The 23,629-nt window shown below is 39.5% G+C and overlaps 1 protein-coding gene and 1 long non-coding RNA gene across 5 annotated transcripts in view; one reads left to right on the plus strand and one right to left on the minus strand.

The window, feature by feature from the left end:
* fhit (fragile histidine triad diadenosine triphosphatase) overlaps positions 1–23,629 on the plus strand; it is a 194,734-nt gene that overhangs the window by 280 nt on the left and 170,825 nt on the right. Inside the window, exons 1-3 of one of the 4 annotated variants that reach the window (XM_048255824.1) lie at positions 14,517–14,622; positions 14,733–14,845; positions 21,151–21,212. The gene's annotated coding sequence lies outside the window, so the exon portion shown is untranslated. Of the gene's footprint in view, positions 1–14,516; positions 14,623–14,732; positions 14,846–21,150; positions 21,213–23,629 lie in introns of those variants that run through there. The other 3 variants (XM_048255823.1, XM_048255825.1, XM_048255826.1) reach the window with 3 other exon arrangements.
* On the minus strand, positions 6,345–7,700 carry LOC125302568. Its single transcript, XR_007194925.1, has 3 exons — positions 7,608–7,700; positions 7,063–7,129; positions 6,345–6,554 (listed from the first exon to the last, which is right to left on the minus strand). It is a non-coding gene; the product is annotated as an uncharacterized LOC125302568 (long non-coding RNA).

Raw genomic sequence — 23,629 nt, forward strand, 5'->3', positions numbered from 1 at the left:
ATACAGACCTACCTATTTGTCAATACGGAGTCTTTCACCTACTCCTAAATGCTTAAGACCGACGTGCGGTCCTTACGTCAGTTGCCACATTTACAAGCTTCCTGGGCTTCGTCCAAAACCGATTAAGCTACCGATTGATTTCGGTGTGGTTGGTTAACATCAGTTTCAAGATGTCTTAAAGATGCAGTCATTCGTAAAGGTTACAGTGCAACCAGTGCAACCAATGCAATGTAGTCAGTTGCCTCCTCTTCGGTAACGCTCGTTTTCTAAACAATAGTAGGCTAGTTGTAGGCTGTATCTGTATACCACCCTCACTGTTGAGCGCTGTAGATTTATGAATGTTATCTTCTGTACACGTGTTCTCTTCATTTATAGCCTTGAAGGATCAGTGTTTAGCCTATATCTGGTCACTGGTGTTAGGTGATTAAAACACTGAAGTAGCCTACACTAGCCTAATTCACAACCACATTGACCCTTGTTGACCCATACCATCCAAAGAAAAGAGTGAATTGGTATTCAGTGTCAAGCAATAGGCCTATCCTAAAACATGACTATAGGCCTTTTGCATCTGCATCATGAGTCATTCTGAGTACACTGGATGTGTTGTGTAATAAATTATGCCTCGCAAGTCATAGGTTATCTTGCAGTTTGGTTAATGGAATCTGATTAATTCCTCTCCCAGAATTTATGAAATTGTTTGCGCTTAGAATCAGGCTACATAGTCATGGAAATCCTGTAAAAGCCCTGTTTAAAATCCCATGTTCCACGCTGGGAAAAGGCATGGCATGCGTGATGTATCTGATTCTAAACAGTTGGACCTAGAGTTAGGCCTACATGTTTTGTAAAAGCAGGGTTTCTGTGCGGTCTTGAAAAAACATAGAATTTAAAATGGAAATTTAATCTAAATTTTTTGGCCTTTAAGTGTTGTCTATATCCAGGTATTAAATACGAGGTCTGCACACTTAATTAACATACAAATACAAATAAAGAACATAAAAAGAGTAAAAGAATAAAAACGGAACAGTAAGAATAGAATAAAGGGCAGTAGAATATGGCTATGTAATAGAATAAAGGGCAGTAGAATACGGCTATGTAATAGAATAAAGGGCAGTAGAATATGGCTATGTAATAGAATAAAGGGCAGTAGAATATGGCTATGTAATAGAATAAAGGGCAGTAGAATATGGCTATGTAATAGAATAAAGGGCAGTAGAATATGGCTATGTAATAGAATAAAGGGCAGTAGAATATGGCTATGTAATAGAATAAAGGGCAGTAGAATACGGCTATGTAATAGAATAAAGGGCAGTAGAATATGGCTATGTAATAGAATAAAGGGCAGTAGAATATGGCTATGTATAAGAATAAATACAGTACAGGGCTCTACACTAACATTTTTTTCCAGGAGCACTTGTGCGCCCAAGTTTAAAAATTTAGGAGCACAGACAAAAATTTGGGCGCACATTCAGTTCTGTACTTAACTTACACATAATCTAACATTACACTGCAGCTAACAGTTAAACATGCCAGTGCACCAATTGTGAATATTAAGAATGACTGACAACATTTAGGCTACAGGACACAGGATTTTAAAGATCAGTGCCTATTTTCTCTTCCACAAAACCCAACATAGGCTAATCAAGGATATATATATATATATATATATATATATATATATATATATATATATATATATATATATAAAACTTTTATTTTTTATTTGAAATACCTGCATTGATGGGGGCAGTAGGCAAACGTTAGACCTACTTTCGTTTTGCACTTCAGAGGGGTATTCCAGAAAGGAGGTTTAACAAACACTGAGATAAAACTTAACCTTTGGGTTGTCTGAACCTGTGGCGACTAAACCCGAGCTGTCGGTTCCAAAACACCGGTTACCAGTTAGTTCAATCAACCCTGTGTTAGATAACCTAGAGTTGTGCGCGTTCACGGCGAACTTATAAAGGCATCATCTATTGAGAGTCGAAACCATGAGTGAAACCGGCGAAAGGAAGAGCACCATATTTTTCAGAGGCGGAGTAGTCGAGGCTTACGAGGAGGAGAGAACTGTAATAACAAAAAAAAGAGTAATACTTAAGTGCCTGCGTCCGAGACCTTGCTTGGCAGAGAATAGCCTAACTGACCGTGTAAATGCGTATGTTTAAGATAGCCTATTTAATGTCTGGACTGGACATCACGTGTAGGCCTATTGACTGCTTTACGCACCGACTGACAGCTTGCCGATATGCTCTGCGTCTCCAACACTACAAAAACTTCAACTTTTTTATTAAAAAAATATTTTATCCCAAATGCCATCAGCATTCTTAACCAAACTTAACCAATATTTTATCCCAAATGCCATCAGCATTCTTAACCAAACTTAGTGACAACATGCATAGCCTAACCGGACTAAGATATTTAATCTTATTTATTAATTTTCTATAGGCTATGTTTCCTCTTTTTTGTACTGTACTTGTTTTAATTATATCTTCAGTGTGTCTGCAGGGCTGCCAACTTTTCAAAAAACCTTGGAGTGAGATTTGGTGGGGCCAACCAAAATTTTGCTGCGGAAATTTTTGTTTGGCTCATTCAGCATTATACCATTACAAAAAAAAAGCATTACATCAGTGGTTCTCAGGTGTAGGGACCAGGCATGGACGGATTATGAACTTTTGGGCCCCTGAGCCCACATGTATAAGGGCTCCCCACTAATTGTCGCATAGGTGGAAGGGGGGTTTGGGGGTCCTCCCCCAGAATTGTTTTAATTTGTTTGATGTGATTTCCTGTATTCTCGTGCATTTTAGGGATGGCCAATACTAAATTCAATCAGATTCATAGCCTACATCCTGATGTGATTGATATTGAGGCAATGATTCCATGCAAAGGCTTGGGCTTCAGGGCCCCCTGGCACCTTGTGCCCCTGGGTCTGGGCCCGGAAGGCCTGTGCAGTAATCCATCCCTGGGACCAGGGTCCTAGAGTAAAATTAACATTGGTATCAAAGGGATCTAGCCTACTAGTAGGACCATGGGCGTCGGAGGCATTCTGAAAATGGGTGGGACATTTCAGTGGGGGGTATGGGGTCCTCCCCCAGAATTTTTTTTTTGGACTAGATGCAATTTCCTGAATTCTGGTACATTTTAACAGGTTATTTAGATACTTCTTTATAACAAAATAAAGCCAGCCTACTGAAATTAATAAAAAGTAAATCATGCATAATTTAAAAATACTTTCGATAGGCTACTTGGCTACGCATAATAAGGTTTCCATTACAGCACCATGAGCGTTCAATGAACGCATGAAAGCGGATGGTTTGTTTGAAATCCCAACACTCTTTCAACTATATAAGTAATGGTGATCATCAAATACCTCCCCAGATTTCAGTGCCCATCAGTCCCAACATTTAACAATATAATCAAACAGTCCAAAGGTAAATTAAATATCAAACTAAACCGAAAATGTCATGCTTTTGAAGGCCTACCAGTGTGCCGCTCCAAGAAATGCATGTCTCAAAATAAAACTTGCATAAGAAATAAAGGGCTGTCTCGAATACAATCCTGCCCCTAAAGGCCTGTACTTTGTCTTAAGACCCTGGCCATAATTTGAGGATTTACAGTATCTAAGTAGACAAACTAGCTTCAGATATCCAACAGAGTGAATACGAGATTGTGCAGTCGCTGTGGTTAGTGACGTGATGCTGTTAATGGGGAGTTTTACATAGCTTAGTGTAAACCTATAGGTTATTATTTATTTGGCGTACCTATAAGGCTTTTTACCTTATCAAAAGTGAGGGGGACGACTGATCTCTTCAACACTGCAGGGGATTTGGCGCTTGTCACTGTGTGTGTGACAGCAGAATGGGAGAATGCGTGTAACAAAAAAAGTTTATGAGCGATTTACGCGCAAATGGGAGAATCCAATGAAAATGACAATGAAGCACTAAACAGATGCTGAAAACAGCACTGGTATTTCGCACGCCAAAAGTGTGTGTGTGTGTAACAATTTTAAAAGTGGGTGGGTGTTTGGTAAGAATTTAAGAAATGTTTTTATATTTTAACTTTTAAATGCATCAATCAGGTGCACTTTCAAAATAAATTCTGAGGTCAGACTTGCTTATTTTTATGGAAATATTTGTGCTGTAGCCTAAGCTATTTTGCACTTCAGAATTATGACCATGCATACACAGGTGGAATAGTTATGGATATTGCAATAAGTTCACAACCACAAAAACATATGCTAGGCCTACATTTCACAGTTCAGAAACATTTCAGCACTCCGTGAAATTATGCAGAAGTGGTCACCTGTGTTATTCAGCTAGTTCATTTAAGATAATATATTGGTCATTGTAAGCCTATAGCCTACTACATGCTATTCCTTTTTCAGGATGTACCCATATCTGCATGATGTGAATGTTTGCATATGGCTTATGTCAGGCTTTATATCAATATTTGTGTCTCGTTATTTGATTTTCTTCATATTGCATTAATGTCACTAGGAAGCATGCAAATATAAATATATTAATTTATCTGTGTAAGTGGGATTAGCTGGAACCTGACAATATAAGAACCATGATAGTGGGATAATCTATGGCTGAGCAATTTACAAAAATGTATGTAGGCCTACTGACAAATAGTTTACATTAGAATACATTATAATTTCGTCCCAATGAGGCTATGTAGAAATGTGTTGCAATTTCAAAACCGGATTAGGCTACTCAGGAACCACTTATTGCACAGAGGAATGCTTTATATCCTCGTATTCAGTAATGTTTGCGGTTTATTGTGATATTGGGTTTGCCACGTGTTGGGTGAAGGGTTAGTGAGATATTAAACCGAGAGTAATGGGTGTGCACTGTGTGGAAAATGCAAATATGATTAGCCTAAATTGCATGTCGGTTCAATGATAATTTTCTCGCGAACCATTTATCACAGCAACTTGGAGCTAATATCATTGGAAAGCTTAGATTCCGTTTGTTCACATGATGTGTGATATCATATGTATAGGTTTAGTTTAGTTGAACCTCATCTGCCAGGTATTTGACCTACCAGGTTGACACCAGCGTGAAAAACACTCAATAATACTCAAAGCATACCTGAAGCCGGGAAAATGCGGGGGAGATGCGAATGGGATGGCTTCTGAAGTAGCATCGCAAATGAGAGAAAATTTAGAAAATTCCACAGACGGGGTGCTCTTGAACCCTCTCACCGTCTCTGAAAGCATAACCGTGGCTCAACAGGTAGATCTATAGTAAGGCTAAACTCATTTTTCAGGCATCTGACCGACCGGGTTGACACTTCAGCGTGAGAAATCGGGGGTGTGGCGTGTGAGTGTGTGAAACTAATCAAATGCGTGTGTCTCACGGCCAATGCGTGAGAGTTGGCAGCTATGTGTCTGAGATGTTGTTTGTCCATCTGTCTGGTAAGCCAAACACAAATGTCCACTATGGTGTAGGCTAGCTACATTAAAGGAGAATTCCGGTGTGATATTGACCTAAAGTTTATTGAAACATGATACCGAGTGTGAACGTATGTCTCATAGCCCATCTCGGCTTGTCCCCTGCACTCCAAAATCTGGCGCTAGTTAGCCGATGCTACCAACAGCTTTTTCAATAGTGGTGCTTCAGCATCGGGCTAGCCATGCAAATAAATCACTGTTTTACACCCATTTACGAGGCTCGATGTATCTCCACACTTCATTGGTAGACTTCCGAGGGCCCTGACATTTAAAACGAGACATTGAGAACTTTGAAAAAGCACTGGTAGAAACCGGATTCGCAAAACCGACCTGGGCCGGTGTCTTTTGGCACAACGGGCCAATACCGTTCCGCATCCGTTTTCCTGATCTGGCCCAGCTCTGAACCGGATGTGTTTTTTATTTGGCGGATCCGGGCCAAATGTGCAAATTATCGTCATGATCTGGGCCAGATCCGGACCAGATAAGTGTTCGATAGTGGCGATTGCGGCCCTTATTTGGGCCAAATGTGCACTTTATCATAATGATCTGGGCCAGATCCGGACCAGATGAGTGTTCGATAGTGGCGATTGCGGCCCTTATTTGGGCCAAATGTGCACTTTATCATAATGATCTGGGCCAGATCCAGATCAGATGAGTATTCGATAGTGCCGATTGCGGCCCTTATTTGGGCCAAATGCGGACCAGCTCATTTTACGTCTGGCACCCATTTGTACTATATAGTCAATGTCACTAACAAATCAAGGAGTTACAGTATTTGTTCAGAATTTCAAGCTTTAAAAAGTTAAGATTGTCAAATGTATAAAGGATTACTAATAAAGCTTTTTTAAACAGTAACATCCAATACCCTAGTTGAACTCAGTAGCCAGTAGTTTGATCATGTATATTGAGTGTTAAATTATCAACATCTTGGAATAAATTATCTAAAAATCAAAACCTTGTACTAATGTATTTCAGAAAAGAAGCACAAATTCAAAATTTTACTTACTTTATTAAATTTCATTTATCACACACACTTTCCCTCTCAATTTATTACACACATATGTAGCATGCACTGGGTGGTGGGTGGATCTTGTCCTTACTGCCCCTGTTGAGACAAGAAAGGCAAATCAGCACACATGACAATCCTTGGCTAATGCTTCCTTTACAAAATGACATTACTCAACATTATCAAGATAGTTAATGATTTGAGTTGAATTTGAGAATGAATGATTTGTGATGCAGTGTGTAATGCTTCCACTAGATTGGAAATGTAAAAATCTTGTTTGAGAAAGATGACAAGTCTTAGTCTTGGAACAAGAAAATTTGAAAAATGTGAAAATGGAGGGTACAAATTAGAAGACAAAGTGGAACGTCTATTTCTATCCCTGTTCAAACAATTTAAGCAAAAAAACAGCGTTCCACATTCAGCTTTTAGAGAGACAGTTATCTTTGATTATGAGTGCATCACCGGGGACTTCAATTTCCAAATGACGATTGTCCGTCATCTGACGAGAATTTTAATCCTGATAACACCTTTATGTAATATATTTTGGTTTTTGAGTTTTAAATGTCAGAAACATAGGCTAAACAGTGCTACAAGACTTATCACTTACCTTACTGAAAGGGAGGATTGCAGACAGGGCACGCCAGTCACGCCACCTGAACGCCTCAGTCCTGGGGCTGAAGAGACGGGGGCGGAGGGAGAAGGCATGATTCATTTGATACTTGGATACACGCCTAGACTGCTAACTGTATAAAATCATTATTTTAACATACAAACACGTATCTCACTACATAGAACACATCTCAATTATTTTCTGGCTTACAGAGGATGCTGTAGCGTTAAGGAATCAGGCTAGCATGCTAGCCTGGAAATTGTGAGTTAAAATCTCAGCCTAAGTTGCTCTAAGGAGACTAGCCCTGAAGTAACAAGTAAATTGACCAAATTAAGTCGCTTCGGGATAAAAAGCGTTGCTAAATTAATTTGTACATGGCTAAAATTAACATTTCATTAACCCTTGCTTACCCCAAAAGCTAACGTTAGCTAATTGTCCAAGATCAGTTTAAAGTAGCGTAAGCGTCAACAGGATCCATTAACATTATATGAAAGCAAAAATAATGTATTTCATTCTAATATAGTTGAAGCAAATAGGCTTACCTGAAACAAATCAAACGAACTCTTCTTTTCACTAGCTCTCGTGTTCACCAACCGCCTCCGTTAACGTCTAACTCAGCTCTGGCTGCAGTAAGGCAGTCGGCGAAATCGTAGAACTAAAAATTTGGCTTTGCGTTTCACGACGGCTGGCGTATCAGTTGTGACTGTGCTTCCCGCCCCCTGGTGTCTGATCCGGGTCAATGTCTCCATCACGACAGTAAAACAGAGGTGACAGTTACACGGATTTGCCAGTTTGAAGGCGGAGTCTGTCCGGAGTCTACTGCTATCTGGGATATTTTGCATATTGCAGCCAATACGTCAACTGGGCTAAAAGGCATGTTAGGTTGCCTATCCTTCTCTCACTGCATTCTCAGAATCTCATCCTGTTCCTCCTATATCCGATGACTTCGGTGGATAGAAGAACTAATTTCTTCAATCTTTGCATCTTGGCTGGCTAGTCTAACTTTCCGCTTTTTCTGCGCGCTCTTGGATTTGATAGAAGCGACTACTAGCGAGTCCTGGCGCTAAACTGCTAACGTTGATGGGAGGTGTAGTTTTATGCTGCATTCGGGTGGCGTGATTCTATGGTTTGCACCAGTAATGTTTTCGATGTTGCGGCGTATTTTGTAGACAAACATTGACATGGTTAGAAGTCATTCCCACCAGTCGCCTAAATATTCTTTTTGCACTTTCATGCGCCATCATTTTACTCGCGTAATGCGAGTGAAATGAAATGCAATGTAGAGCCCTGCAATATGTACATTTGCCAATAAATAGACACTCTGGGTGGTATAGGGTAATGCAATGTCCCTGTCAAGGTTGCCAAGTCGTGGACACCTCAACAGACACAGGCAAGATGCAATATAGTTGAAAAGAGGGTGTGAATAGAGCAATATCAGTATAGACTGAGGTTTAAGATTAAATATAAATATAGTGCAAGGCAGTTCAGTGCAATGATAATGTATTAATAACAATACTGTAACTGTAAGGTTGAAGTACACACGAGGTAGATGAGCAGAACAGGGTTGATTTACTTTATTCAGTGTGGGCGCTAGCCTGGGTGTTCCCATGCTGCCTTGCGCGCGATTTGATTCACGCTGCTAAGGCAGCCTGGAGACCATGGAGCAAATTTTCGCCTGAGATAGGGAACCAATCACAGAACAGGGGGGAAAGCAAGACAATGATGAGCTATGCACAGACGCATTTGATAGACATCCGTGGCACCCAATAAACGGATCTGGGCATTTTTTCCTCCGCTTCGCGTCGGGGCCGTTTTACAACCTCGACCGTGCATTAACTTCTGTGAACAGACCACTGTGTCGTCCATTATCCCTTACATAACCGTAATTTGATTGGCTGGTGCCTTCTGTTGTTCACTTGTTCGTAATTTGTCTGGTGCCGTCCGTCGGTGCAGCAACAGCTGAACTTCTCAACGCGAGCGACGGGAGCAACACGATGTTACGGACCCACAATTCATTTCGGCAACGGATGACATAAACCCATGTAAAGTGAACGGGATGCGTCTCCAGCACTGCAACACACGCAACTGTGCGGGAGCCGTTAACCCAATAATGTTTGAATGACTGATAGAAAATCCTAAGGATATTTGCAGAGGAGTTGCTGCTTACATCTTGTGATGGTGCATCTTCAGCTGTGCTTTATATGCATCTTTCGCTATAGAACAGGTTTTTCTTGGTCAATGCTTTTCCTTTTGCCTATAGCTAAAAGGGAGCTATAGGCTAACTGGTGGAACCTACTTCCAGTGACTTATGGAGTCAGACTGGGTTATTGCACACAGAGAAAAAGAGGTTGTATATCCTCTTATATAACTCTGGGCTACAAGTCAAATCAGCTCATTTCACAAAAAGTTGGCATTTTTAACCAGATCAGGTCAAAGTCGGAGCAAAAGTTGTTTGATGTTTTGAGGATAACAGCGACTGGAGGGCCAGAAATCACTATTAAAAACACAGCAGTATTTGTGATATAATGATATTGTTTAATCTGTTTACTCAAAAGCCTGACACTTTCCATGTGGAGCCCTGTGCCAACACATCATTAGTTGCATAAGTCCTTGAGTGTGTCATGTCAAACTTTGATGCCATAGCTGACTTGTGAATTTACTAGTGATTGCACCATACAATAAGTGCCTCCTTATAATAACTGGTTCTGCTGCACTGCTCATAAGAGAATGGTCTCATATGTAGTTTGCCTGGGGTTTTCCCTATAGTTCATATCACAACTAAATAATTAAAGCAAGGACCGCATGTATCAGTTTGCTGAACATAGGCCCTTGTTAACAGATTTGCAATAGCCTATTGTCTAGCCCTGACATGTAAAATGTGATTTTAGGTTGCTGTTCATGTTGCTTGTCGACCTACCTGTTTAGTGGGAGCCCAGCGTTTGTCATGTGCGTTAGGGTCAATGACGTGACGCTCATTTTTTTGTGTACATATGGGTTACATACATTTAAAATTGTTAAAATTTGAAAATAATTTGACAAATTATTTTCAAATATTATTTTCATCAAACCCTAATCTTAAAGTTTTGGATTTATTTAATTTTGAAAGAGTATTAACTGAATTTGGGCAAAATTGTCAACACGGTGTAACCACAAAAACATGAACCAAATAATTACACTTGCTGAAAAAAATGTGAAATTCTCTCCAAAATCCCTTCTAAAATAATCTGGCATGATCTTGCAGAAGAACTTTTCTATATTTAATACAAGTAATGAAACCCCATTGTTCTGAATGTTTTAATTAATATGGGGAATCGTGTCTGTCACATCAACCACTTAAAATGTCAAGTGGTGTAACCACCATTTAAGGAGCAATTTTGTATGTATTATGCCAGAGGATCATGTGACAGGAAACTATGTCATAGAGAAGGACCCTTCAAGACCCCAACTGCTATGAGTCAAGGTTAGCAACTCTCTTAAAGTAACATAATAGTGTTTTTAGGCCATGGCCAGGCAAGCTTAGGTTACATGTCAAATTCAATTTAATGTAAAAACTGTGTTTGGATATTCACATTAAGGTGAAGTGTGTACATAGTTGTCCATAATAATGCCTGCAACTTTTACTTTTAAATAGAAATGTCAAATGGTGTAACCGGTTACACCATTTGACTCTCTTGTGTTTGAGACCAGTTTGGTCAGATTCAGGGCCAAGAGTATGTAATTTGAGGTGCCAGTTATATTATTTTTATAATTTAAATAGTGACTAACTATTTAGCATGAACAATAGCTTTAAAAGGGTTTAATTAGATTTTAAATAGTGACTAACTATTTAGCATGAACAATAGCTTTAAAAGGGTTTAATTAGATTTTAAGTGATTTTTGAAATGTCAAAGCTTTTCATTTAAAATTTAAACTTCCATAATTATTTTTAATATTTTATTATGATGTATGTAAACAGTATGTTCAAATATAAATAAATAATATAAATACATTTATTATATATAAAATGTACCTCTTGTCCCCCCAAAGGATGCCACTTACAATCAAGGAAAACTTGTCTCGCCACAGAGTGAACGCAGATCCTGCTGTTGGTTGGTTGTTAAGAAATGATCATACCCACTCTTTCACTCACTCTTATTCTCTTTCACACACACTTTGGGCCCTATTTTAGCAATGTAAAATGTATGGTCACTTGCGAATAGCGTAAATACATTTTAGGGGTTTGTCCAGTCCACATTTGGGGTGGTTTTGTTATTTTGTTTGGGGTGGTTTTAACGTCAGGTGCCTGGCGCAAAAAGGTGGCTCTTATGTTTCTTAATCAGTCATGGGTGTGTTTTGGGCTTAACATCCTTTAAACCAATGAGGAGGACATCTGTCATTCCCTTTAACAGCAAGCAAGGCAACATCAAACAGCACATCAGTATTTTGATAGTCAGCGGTGTATTTGAAGGAATATGCTTGTACGCAAGACCGTATGAAACAGGTATTCCACTAAGCCATTCTTTACTAAAACCTAGCAGAGTATAGGCTACACACATCTGCACTTGTCTATTAATTGAACTATAGGCAAAGTGAAACTAACTTCACCGTGGTGTCATATAGTCAACGACAAAACAGCTAATTACTTTCACTATTGACTGACAATGGGTTACCAGCAAAAACTTAGCCTGAAAAAAGCTTCCCCCTATAATGTTTGAATGACTGAATAAATAACCTAAGGACATTTATTCTGCAGAGGAATTGCTGCTTACATCTCGTGACAGTGCGTCTTCAGTTGTGTTTCATATGCACCTTTCGCTATAGACCAGACTTTTCTTGGTCAGTGGCGTACTGATTTTTAGATGTAAGATAGCGATTTTAAGATCATGTGCCAGACCACACCTTATGTCGGTGATTTCCACACCCCTGGGCGCATTATTTAATAAAAGTGAATTGTAAGATAGGAAATAACTTTGCGTCAGAATAATAATACGCTTTGCACCAGGTTTTGCATCGCGAAAATAGGGCTATTTATCTGACTCTCTTTGAAAATAATGGGTATAGACTGAAATTGAAAATAATGGGTATAGACTGAGAACTGATCTGAAATCAAATAGAAGTTTCTTCATTGATGTTATGAAATGATATTTGATATGGAATATGATGAATGACATGAATACATATCAAAATATCCAACTCAGTTTACCTTGATGCCTATTTTCTGTGTCAATTTCTTGTCCTATTGCTATAAACGTTTTATGGTCAATTGGTGTAACCGATTTATGTCAATTGGTGTAACCAGTATTTTGTCTAAAAGACTAATAATATACAAAAAAGTTAATATGGATAATGATTTAAAACCCTACTTCACTGTAATAATGGTTGTTTAAACCATTTTTACTCAAATGGTCAAAAAATAGACATAAAACAAGATGTTTATAGCATATGGTCTTGCTCAGTACAATGAAAAACCCATATATACCCATATAGGTGTGACATATTAGATATTTGTCATTTTTGTGGTTACACCATTTGACAATTTAACAGGCTGTTAGTTATATCTTTTGTTAAAAAATAGTATACGTCAGATTAAATAATATGAATACAACAGAAATACAAAGTATACACTTTGGCAAATCTCAGGCATGTTTTGTTTTAAAGGTTTAAACATATTTTTAATTTTCTCATCTTACCAACCCTTATATGTCACTGACCCATTAGCAAGAGTAGCAGAATGTCTGGGATCCGTGGGGGTCTAGTTGTGCCCAACTGGATGTTTCAATTTGGGAAACCTGATTGAATACGTTTTAATTGTTTCTTTCTTAGTGGTGCTGTTTAAAAATGTCACATGGAGCCTCCATCTAATGGAAGCCATCTGTCTCTACTGCAATAAATAAATAACTAAATGATCGCTAGTCGGTTTTCCCCAATGTGTACACACACACACACACACACACACACATCTAACTGAAGCAAGAGGGATATGACAATAGTGAGCATATTAAATACTTATGATCTCATGTCAATAGGAGCTACCTCTTTTTATAATATTCTTTATGTAGGGTAATCTGAAATGGAAGTTCAGGCTCAGACCCAGCTGCAGTATAAGTTGTATATGTAATTGCCTCATTCATCTCAGTGCTTTTCTCGCCCAAGCAATAAAACTGTACATACTGTATCGTAGATGTAAGAGATGTGGACAGAGATGCATTATGTACGAGACCAGGCATCAATTATGCACCACTTATTCATACCACAGCAATACCTAATTGATTTGATTCTCCACTTCATGTATAATTAAACAGGTGCAGTCCTTGCTATGGGGCCCCTGTGTTCGCCAGGCATGTTGGAAGAGTTGTGGCTTTGGTGTGAATCTCTCTTTGTGTGTCCGTCTCCTCCCAGTCAGTCACACGCTGACTGGATCAGGGAAGTGGGGAAGCAGTGAGAGTGCCAAATTTAATTTCCCATAATGATTAGCAGTGTGTTTTCCACTCCCAGTTCCATTTGGCTTCATGTTTCTGAGTGCTTTTTAGGTCTGTCCCCGTGTCAAAACTACATTTGAACTTACGGAAGACTTGATTAAGGCTCTTACATTTAAAGAAGCTATATGTATGGATTGTAATGTAAAGCATTTAAAACTGAACTAGAAATATAGCCATAGAATGCGAAGAAATAACTGCTTTGACATTATGTCAAGAACCCCTATGTGTAACTGCATCGTGTGCGTTTAATCAACTGTGCGGTTCAGTCTTGCATCTACCCAACGCACAACTTGCAGAACATTGGAGGCAGGTGTGCTAGCAAGGGAGCTGAAGCCCATAGATGCATGCTAGCATATTTTAGCACATTTCCGAAGGTGTTGGGACACACTGGACCAACTGGCTACCACATAGTGTACTGTGTGCCTAAATAAAGTTAGCTAAAATGCTGAAATGTAGTTAGAGATGCTAATGGTTGATATCTTAATTTTGTCCTGCAAGGTTGCATGTAACATTAAGTCTCTGCCACCTTGGCTAGGTGTTTTTGTTACTTAAGTGAAGGGAGTGGAATTGGTGCATGAAGGTAGTATCCTAATATAGCCTACTGCCCCCAATTTGCTTTGAGGTGACCAGTATGAAATGAACACACGCTGAGGGTTAGCCAGTCTTATTGCCTTTCTCCTCTTTAAGTGTCATCCATCTCATTCCCCTTTAAACTGTCCTCCTGGGCCCATTTGGAGTGCCTCAGCTGAACTCAATTCATTGGATCCTAGATTTCAACAGTTGTGCGTTTAATTCTGTAGGACTTTGAAAGTGAGTGACATGGTGTTCTCTCACTCTCTGCAGCCCCGTAGTCCTTGCCCCTTCCTTCCTTTCTTTCTTTCTTTCTTTCTTTCTTTCTTTCTTTCTTTCTTTCTTTCTTTCTTTCTTTCTTTTTGTGGAGAAATAGAAGGAGGAGGTCATCTGGCAAATGACCTTTGTGGAGTTCTGCAGTTCCAGTTCTGTCATTTCACCCATTCGCGGAGGTCAGGGAGAGGGCCAGGGCTTGAGTGGGCCGCGGAGAGGGGACCAGCAGAATCATTTTCACTACAGGGGTCACGGGGTGCGCTCCACTCACAAGAGAAATCGGCTGGGCTGTTGTCAGAATATCAACTCACTTCAATTCGACTTTTTTTTTGCACATTTACATGGAGCCCTGTCTCTGACCTGCAGGTTTGGACAAAAGCGTTGGCAATTAGTCAGACTGAGACGACTTCAGATCTCAGCAGAAGCTGAATTCAGCAGCAGCAAGAGAAATCCCCCATTTGACTGAAACTTTGACTGAGGTACTGTACCCTTTTTTGTGTTCTAATAAGCTACTCATGAACATTGCAACACGACGACAGTCAAAAACATAATAATGATCATTATAATACAATACAACAAAAAAATACAACAAATTATAAGGAAAAGCAAAAAGTAAAGTCAGACCCAAACTTTCCAAAACATTTACTTTATACAGTCTTGTATTGTCTGATGATTGTGTATCGCAGCAAACTAAAGAGGGTAACTATTTTTAGAACTAGTATCTCTTACAATTCTTATTTTTTTACATGCAATGCTACATGCAATGCTTTTTTTTATTTTGCCAAACTTTGTCTTACTGCCTATGTATACCAGCTTTATAATGATGGTTATCATTAAAATTGATGTCCTAAGCAAAATTAATCTCTTAGACTCCTGGGAGCTGTAGTCAGCAGCTAAATATTGGAGCTTGGTTTGGATTTTTTAGCCATCTAGGAATAATTCAAAGAGACAGAAGTATCTCAATATGGCAGTTATTTTATGTATGCATATGACTTTGAAGCGTGGTTGGCTCTTATGGTAACTAGGTCTGGGGTGTGTTGACAAAAACTGCCAGCATCGCTTATAGCTGCTTTAGGTGCAAAGCAATTTCCACTGACATTTAAATGTGCAACACAATTTCTGTGCTTTTAGTGCAACTCAGTGGTGCCATGTCAACATGCTGCTTTGTCAATGTCAGTGCTACATTCACAAAAAAGAGTGGATCCGACACTGTCTGGTGTGAAGCAGCACTCTTTTATCTGCTGCTAATCCCATTGGAAACAATGAGCTTAGTTCCCAAATCAGGCAAACAAGTTGGTTTCTCCTCTTTCTTATCTGTGTTGGTTTCGGTACAAAATGTTATGTGCCTTGGGAAATGGGGTGCTTATTTTATGAGAGAGAGAGAGAGAGAGAGAAAAAATATGAAGGGCAAAAAATAAAATCTAACTGACAATAGGAGGAAGACAGAAAGAGTAGAAACAGAGAGAGGGAGAGAGAGAGAGAGAGAGGAAATGGAAGACAGACTGGCACAAAGTGCTGTGGGAGTAGTGCAGCAAGGGACCACGAACCCACATGTGACTGGCGTGAACTGATGGACATCTGTATGCTCTAGATCCTCTCTAGGGAATCTGTGATTTTCACAGCAGCTCTTAAAACCATAGGCTGAAGACTGTTCAGCATCTAATATCTGTGTAGAGTTGACTTCATCTCGTACAGTGTCTTAGTACATGAAAGTATACACAAAGCTGCTGCATTTTGTCCTTTCCCTCCTTGGTCCTTTGGATGTGTTGGCTGTAAGCTCTGGGATTTTGTTGCTTCGTTCCATTGAGGAAGTGGATTTTGAATGCAATGTGGTTGGGCAGTGCTTTCTCCACATTAGATCCATTGTCTTTGTTTCTGGGAGCAATACCTTTACTCACCACCAGGGTTCCTCTTTGCTTCTCAGTGAACCTCCTGAAGGACGCGGTCATAAGGGCAGCTTTTTCCAAGCTCTGATTGCGTTGGAGGTGAACAAACTAATAGGCAATAATTACTTATCATTTATGATGTCGCAGGCACCCTGTGATGCATGCAATCATATGGGACAAATAAGATAAAAAAAAAAAAAACTATTAGAATCAATTGATATGTTCTTATTCAGCCTTTAATAGACTGTAAATCGGTCTGAAGGTAGAACTTGCCTCACAAAGCATTGGCTCTTTTGAGGCTACAAAAGCTCTTTCTTGTCCATATGACAACTGAATGCCAATTATCTTGCTATTAAGAGGGGAATAAAGTTGTTATTGCCATTTTCTAAAGTGCTCTTCTCTGGGTGAATTTTAAATTCTGCCGCTCCCTAGCAATTTCCTGCATCTTTGTTTCAGCGCTGCTCAGATGTGCTCATTTTCACCACAGCTTTATGGTGGGAAGTTGATATATTATCACATTTGTGCATTATCTTTGGCAGCTGGTGGATCTGCATGGTATGTTGAACAGTGATAGAAAATATTAGCCTGAGTAAATGCCACATTTTCTTTATATCACATCAGGAACGTGTAACCAGAGGCAATAAATGCAATGGAGCCTGGCTAATTGCATTTCTTAACATGTACCCATTACGTATTTGGCAGAAATGAAAGGAACAAATATTAATTATGTTAATATATTATATTGCATTAATTTCACCCTTGCACAAGCAATGTTGCTGTTGGTACACAGAGCTTGAATGAATTTATTTATTTTTTCTTTCTTTTTTTTTTGCCTTCTGCTTATTTCAAAGAGAGACTACATCCTAGAGACCAGCGCATGTTATCATTGTTGTGCTTGGTCGGCGGGGGATATGGCTTGTTTAGGAAATCCAGAGGACAGCCAGGCTTCAGCTGCCCCACTCTCTCTCTGCTGAAGCCGCTGCTCTTTCAAGGGATTAATGCATTCCCAAACTCCAGGCTTTGTGCTCGGTTTGTTGCAGGCCTCCTTTAAACAGGCTGAGAGCTGACAGTTTGTAGGTGGCAGACAAAAAAAAAAAAAAAAAAGAAAGAAAAGCAAAAATAAAGACACAAGATGTTTGTGGCTGTTCTGACTATGCCTTTGGAAGGATAAAGCCATCGATATAGACTGTTTTCTAAATCATTTTAAATGCTGTTAAACATGTTTGGCATTTTCTCAGTGTTTCTTTTATTCTCAGTGCAGCTATGTATGTATATACTGTATGTATGTGTCTTCTTATACAACAATTGGGTTCTATGGAACTATTTATTTGTTTCTGATTGGCCGAGAGACGTTCCATGAGTTGGAATATCCCTGTATGTATGTGTCTTAGTATACCTCACACATAAGCCCAGCGGTTGTTCATGGAACAGAGAGAGCAGTCTGGGTTTTGCATTAGTCGTCTCAGAGTGAAGGTGCTCATTACTTTTCCTTACAAGAGTGTATCTCAGTTGTTGGCTTCCCCATTCCCAGTAGGATGTTACCACCAAAAGCAGCATTCAGAAGTTCACTTTAAATATCCACAGAATTTTTCCAGTGACATTAAGATTTTAGCTAATGACGGTGAAATACTGTACTCAGTTTTGCCTCTAAATTTAGTTAATATGATTGTTTTATTAATATTCTTTGTTTCCAGTCTGTGTTATATTGTTTTCCTCTGCAACCTCACATATTCAACAAACCATTGATGTTTATGTTTTACAGTTCAGTAACACGTGTTCCCAAATGCAGTGTTTACCAATGAGCTGTAATAGGGTTATTATGTCTATTATGTCCGTCGGGGGGTTTAATGATTTGCTTTCTATTCATCCCTCTATAATAACTTTCAGGATTTTCAATTATTAGACAGGAATGGTTTCACCACTGGGCCTGTCACTTATAGACTAATATGCATGGCAGGCCTATGAAATAGTCTAATTGATGAGAGATGGCTCATGGGTAAAAAAAGTGTCATTTACTTTTTTTTTTTAAAAAGACGTGATAAATATGCAGCAGTCTGTTTGAGTAATTAAAGTATGGATGGATAAAGTAAGAATGAAGTAACTGCTTGAGTAAGCAAAACAACTTCCTCAGGATTTTAGCTATTTCACTGTCAGTTGTATTGTTGGCAAAAAGACAATGGATTGATCTGTTTCTGTTTCTCTTTGTGAAGCATGTAAAACTCAGTGTGGTTTCAGGTATGTTGTACAATGATGCCAGAATAACCCCTTACGCATTTTAACTCAACAGTGTCAGAGTTAATTTAGGTCAAATTAGACAGTTTGCAAGTAGGTTGTCCACATAACACCTCTGTGATAATATACAAATGTTTTGCTGTTTGATCTTGGAATGCAGTTGACTATGGAATAGATATGTTGAATGGGACTTTGACCTTTCTTGGTTTTGGAACACTCTGTTTAGCCGTTGAGGCGATGCCCACTGTTAATGGGTCTGCATACAGACATAAAGCCTGGTCCTGGGCTGCAGTAGCACTGAGGGGTACACTACACAGTGAGATTAATGGGTTAGCAAGATATTTTGCGCCTAAAGCTAGGGTTTGTCATGACATGAAGGAGTCTCTTTTAATCTGGCTGGATCACTATGGTAATTTATGCAGCAAAATGAACCTAGTCCAGAGCAGTTTATGTATATGAAATAAGAGCTAAAAATGTCTAAAAGTGCTGCCTGGTGACCAATTGGTTATTTTGGAAAATGGAATAGCTATACACAGAAGCTTCTGTTAAATGTGTTTTAGGCCAAGCTCCACCCTTTTCATGGGAGTGCGCACAGAAGTTGAAGTTGAAAGCCTTGGTTGAGCAGTACTAATTGCCTCCAGTGGCTGCTTCAGGGTTTGTCCAGCCAGCTTACACTATTTATGCCTAACTTGCTTTGCAGTATATCCCTATGATCTGTCTGAACGGGCTCACGACAGACCGACTGTTGTCACTTGGAAAAAGCAAAACGAAGTGTGTAATTTGTCATTTGCGGGTCATGATTTACTCAAATGTTAAGCAACAGACAGTAGTCTCTCTTTTGATGCTGATCCTTATCTTGACTTGATGGGATAAACTTCTTTCTGAAGAGGACAAGTGTCTCTTTATCCTGACAGAATCTTACGTGATGTGCTTGAGCGTCTTCTCACAGCCTTGCCCCCTACAGATGATATGTTGTGATTCTCCATGCTTCCTTGTTCTCTCCCGAACCTCGTGCTTTTTACCCCCCCCCCCCCAAGTGGCCTCCTTCCGTCACTTTAATCAACTCTTTTAATTAGTCACTTTCGCTCGTCCCACTCTCTGTTTGTCACTGTGCTCTAAAGCGAAAGCGGCTCGACTTCTTCCTGGGGGAGTCTGGGGGTGGCTCTGTACTGGAGGGCCCTTGCCAGCGCGGCCACTTTATTGCCAGCTCACATCTCCCCCTGGCCCTGCCGGGTGGCTTAAACATTGTCTTGATAAATGGATTTTTGTCTCGACTCAAATGTGTCCTCCGCCAGAGAGAGAGAAAGAGAGACAGAGAGAGAGAGAGAGGGAGGGTGTGTGCGTGCCTATGTGTGTGTGTGATTGCAGAGACTTGAATTCCATCAGATGTCATCCTGATTTGTGTTTGGAGCAGAAATGATGCTAAGCTAACCCCCCATAAATGGTGCTAAGCTAACCCCAAATAAATGTATATCAAATGTGTTCTTTAAAATATATTTCCCTGGAAACACAAGTTTTACTTGTAATGTGATTCTTCTGAAACTACACACAATATTATGGTAATACCAATGGTAGCGTGAGTCCATATGCTTAGCAAACCCTGTGCTAATTAGTTTGGCATATTACCCTTGAGCATACATTCTTTACATAATGAAAATTGCATTGGTGGCCAGTAAATATTTTATCTGTCCTCCTCATGAAATTTGAATTGAATTGTTTTATCATTCAGTAGTGTTGACAGATTGTTTTCTAAATATAGTTTCTGTGCCACTCTGACCCCTGTTTGGACAAAACGTTTAATTCTATGCACACAGTTCCGTTGAAGGTGCAGAGAATAAACCCAAGGCAGCATCAAACAGTTGCTCATTGCGCAGAGATATTTTTGTGACACAGCGTGCAATTGCACTTAATTTTCTCAAGGTTTCAAAGAATAATGAGGAGTGTTGCCAGTATACTGATATTTTATTCAAGATGTGCACATCATCGTGCCATTAATACATTGAACAGCTTTACACTGAGCATACATACAGCCTATAACTAAAGCTTCATTTCATCACTATAACTGATATTTAAGAGCATACACTGATACCTTAATTTAAATCCATATGCTCTTGGATTTACATCACAAGGATTCCCAAACTGCTTTACATTCACCCCTCATTACAGCACTATCAGAGTCTTCTTCTGATGCTTATTTGCAGTTGGGCTGTAGAGTGAGCGGGTTGCATCAGCCCTGAGTACTGATCTGACATCCTTTTAGGCCACTGGATTTCTGGATTTACTCCATCTAAGAAGAAAATAGTGTCAAGAGGGAAGCACTATGTGCCTCTGAACCCTTTGAGGAGTATTGCGATCAGTCCAGGTCTGCAGTAATCATTGATGATTATTTGTGCAGGTCTTGGCTTTCCACATTGACCTGAATATTTCGGAAGACTTACTGTAGCACAGAATTAATGGTCACAAAGAAAAAGTTGAGTGGTCGACACATGCACAAGCAATCATCATATTTTTTTTCTTGGTTACAATTTAAATATTCACAGACAACGTGTATATTTAATCAGCCTGTTTTTGTAATATCGTTGTCACATAAGAACTAATGTAATTGGACAATGTCAGCCATGTCTAACGGTAATGAATTTTCTTGTCACTTTATTTTCTGTGTGCAGCAGCCTGGGCTCGGTCTGTAATTACCTCAGCAGGAGACTGCAGGAAGGTGACGAGGTTGCCGGTAAGTTTGTTTATTGCATTATTTGACAATATAATTTCAAGCAATCATTGAATTTTTTTTTTTTGCCTCATGGTTGTTAATTTAAAAGATTGTTAGATAGCTGATGATGGGTAAAAGAAGACAGGTTAGTTTTGATGCTGTTACATTGACATATAGAGATATTTTTTTTGCAAAGCCCTAGCTATCGCTACCTTATACCTTGATTCAGACTGATGACTGTGTTCGAAATGTGATGAAGGGTCAATATTTTGAAGAAAAGAAAGCGTTTTAATTGAGAATTTTACAGTATTGAATGTAAAACAACTACACCCTAGACTAAGTTATGCCACATTTTAACTGGAAAATCGCATTATAACCTTAGCTACTAATCTTGGCTCCTTTCCTGATTCACCCATTACCGACACTATCTATACCTGCACTATTGGCATCATCATTCTCTCTCTCTTTCTCTCTCTCTCTCTCTCTCTCTCTCTCTCTCTCTCTCTCTCTCTCTCTCTCTCTCTCTCTCTCTCTCTCTCTCTGTCTCTCTCTCAAAAATCTCTCTCTCAAATTAGCATGACCATAACGTTGTACAGTATTGCCAAAGCAGTTGGGTGAAACATGAAATGGGGAGGGAGGAGGGGGTAACACACAAATATAACAAAATAAGGATAATTGTACAATTATGAACTCTGGCAATGGAGAGGAGTGTGTGTGTGTGTGCGCACGCGCGCATATTTGTGTGGGCATGTGTCCATTCGGCTGTGTGTGTTTGTGTCTGTGTGTATGAGTGTATGTTCATATTTAGGTAATGTAAATTTCACCTCAGCAGGTCCTTTCTTTATGGCAGGAATATCCATATTGAGCGGCAAGTGAGGAATGAAAGTTTCTCCTCGTCGCTCACTTGCAATAATTCAGGGAGGACATTTGTCATCTTTTCAAAATAGGTTCTCCTAATGTTTACATATTTTTGTGCACTGTGTCAGGAAGTGCATCTCTGTTTCTACTGTGTTTAAGTCACAGTGGTGGCACAGTCTGTCTTTCGGCAGCCATGTTTGTCTGTGCCTTTCCACCTCTATGGCCAGGCTGTGTTTGATGACTCTGTACTTTGTCAGTGTGGTTCTCAGGTTTTTGTCTTGAATGTGTGTCAAGTAGGGTGCTAGCTTATGTGCTCTGTTTAAGGCAAACTCTCTCTCTCTCTCTCTCTCTCTCTCTCTCTCTCTCTCTCTCTCTCTCTCTCTCTCTCTCTCTCTCTCTCTCTCTCTCTCTCTCTCTCTCTCTCTCTCCTTCTCTCCTTCTCTTTTTAGGCTACCCTGAATGCACCTGAGTAAATATTATTTTATTATTATGTTTTTTATTGATGTTCAGGAATGGACAAAGTAGTTCTAGCCATTTCTGATCTGAAAGGCAAATCAAGAAATATTGACTAAGCTGTAGGCCCTGTAAACAATGCAGTGTGACAACTCTCCAGATAACTTACTGTATGATAGCTTGGTAGTTAATTGATAGCAGTCATAGGTTGACCGTCTTTCAACAAAAATGTTTGTTTCGTCTACATGCAATTACTGACACATTTATTGGGGTAAACATATAAGTATATCATGATTATGGCCTTGTTACAAGCTGTAAATGGCCTTGAAACCCTTCAACAAAAACTACACTGGTGTTTTCAATTCAGCCGAATTGATTAGTGGCCACTTAGTTTCATTATTTTAGTTATTCAGGTTCAAACACATAACCTTTATTCATTTTTACTTTACGGTATTCATCATGAGAATGTTTTCACTACAGTCTGTTGTTCAGCAAGAGCTAAGTATATACAAACCAACCAAAAACCAAGAGAAACAAATATGCTGTCTAATGTAGTGGTCTGAGAATAGATATGATATGGCACAGGATTTAGCACTAATAGCATCCATGGTGAGCATGTGATGGTAGCCTAAATCTTGGTGCTAGCCGTGAGCATAGGCGCGCCCAGCTGCCAGGGAAGCCTGCTAACTGCCACACAGCTGGATGGGCACCGCCGCACGGTCCTGAGGGAGCGCTTGTTTAAAGTGCTGCCAGGGAAGCTGGCCCCTGCGCATCACCGCGGTGCTTAGATTCCAATCACCAGATGTTTGACTTGGATACGATGTGCTTAAGTTGTGGAAATCATAACCCTTTTGTGTTTTTTATTTTATTCTCTCATATGTGGATGTAGTCTCTGTCTGCCCGCTTGGCAATCTGTTAAATTACGAAGGGATTTAATTTGATTATTTATCAGACCCTGGGTGGACATCATTGCATTCCAGTCGTATTTATTCAGAATAATGTCCATGAGTTTTCCTTTCTAACTGTGATTGATCCTGAACACAAGCGGTGTGTCTTTATGGATCAAAAACAAGCAGGGACAGGGTTAGCCATTATAAATGGTTAAAATGGCGGGTTCTGCGTTTGGT

This window comes from Alosa alosa, chromosome 10 (assembly GCF_017589495.1).
Source record: "Alosa alosa isolate M-15738 ecotype Scorff River chromosome 10, AALO_Geno_1.1, whole genome shotgun sequence".
NCBI lineage: Eukaryota > Metazoa > Chordata > Actinopteri > Clupeiformes > Clupeidae > Alosa > Alosa alosa.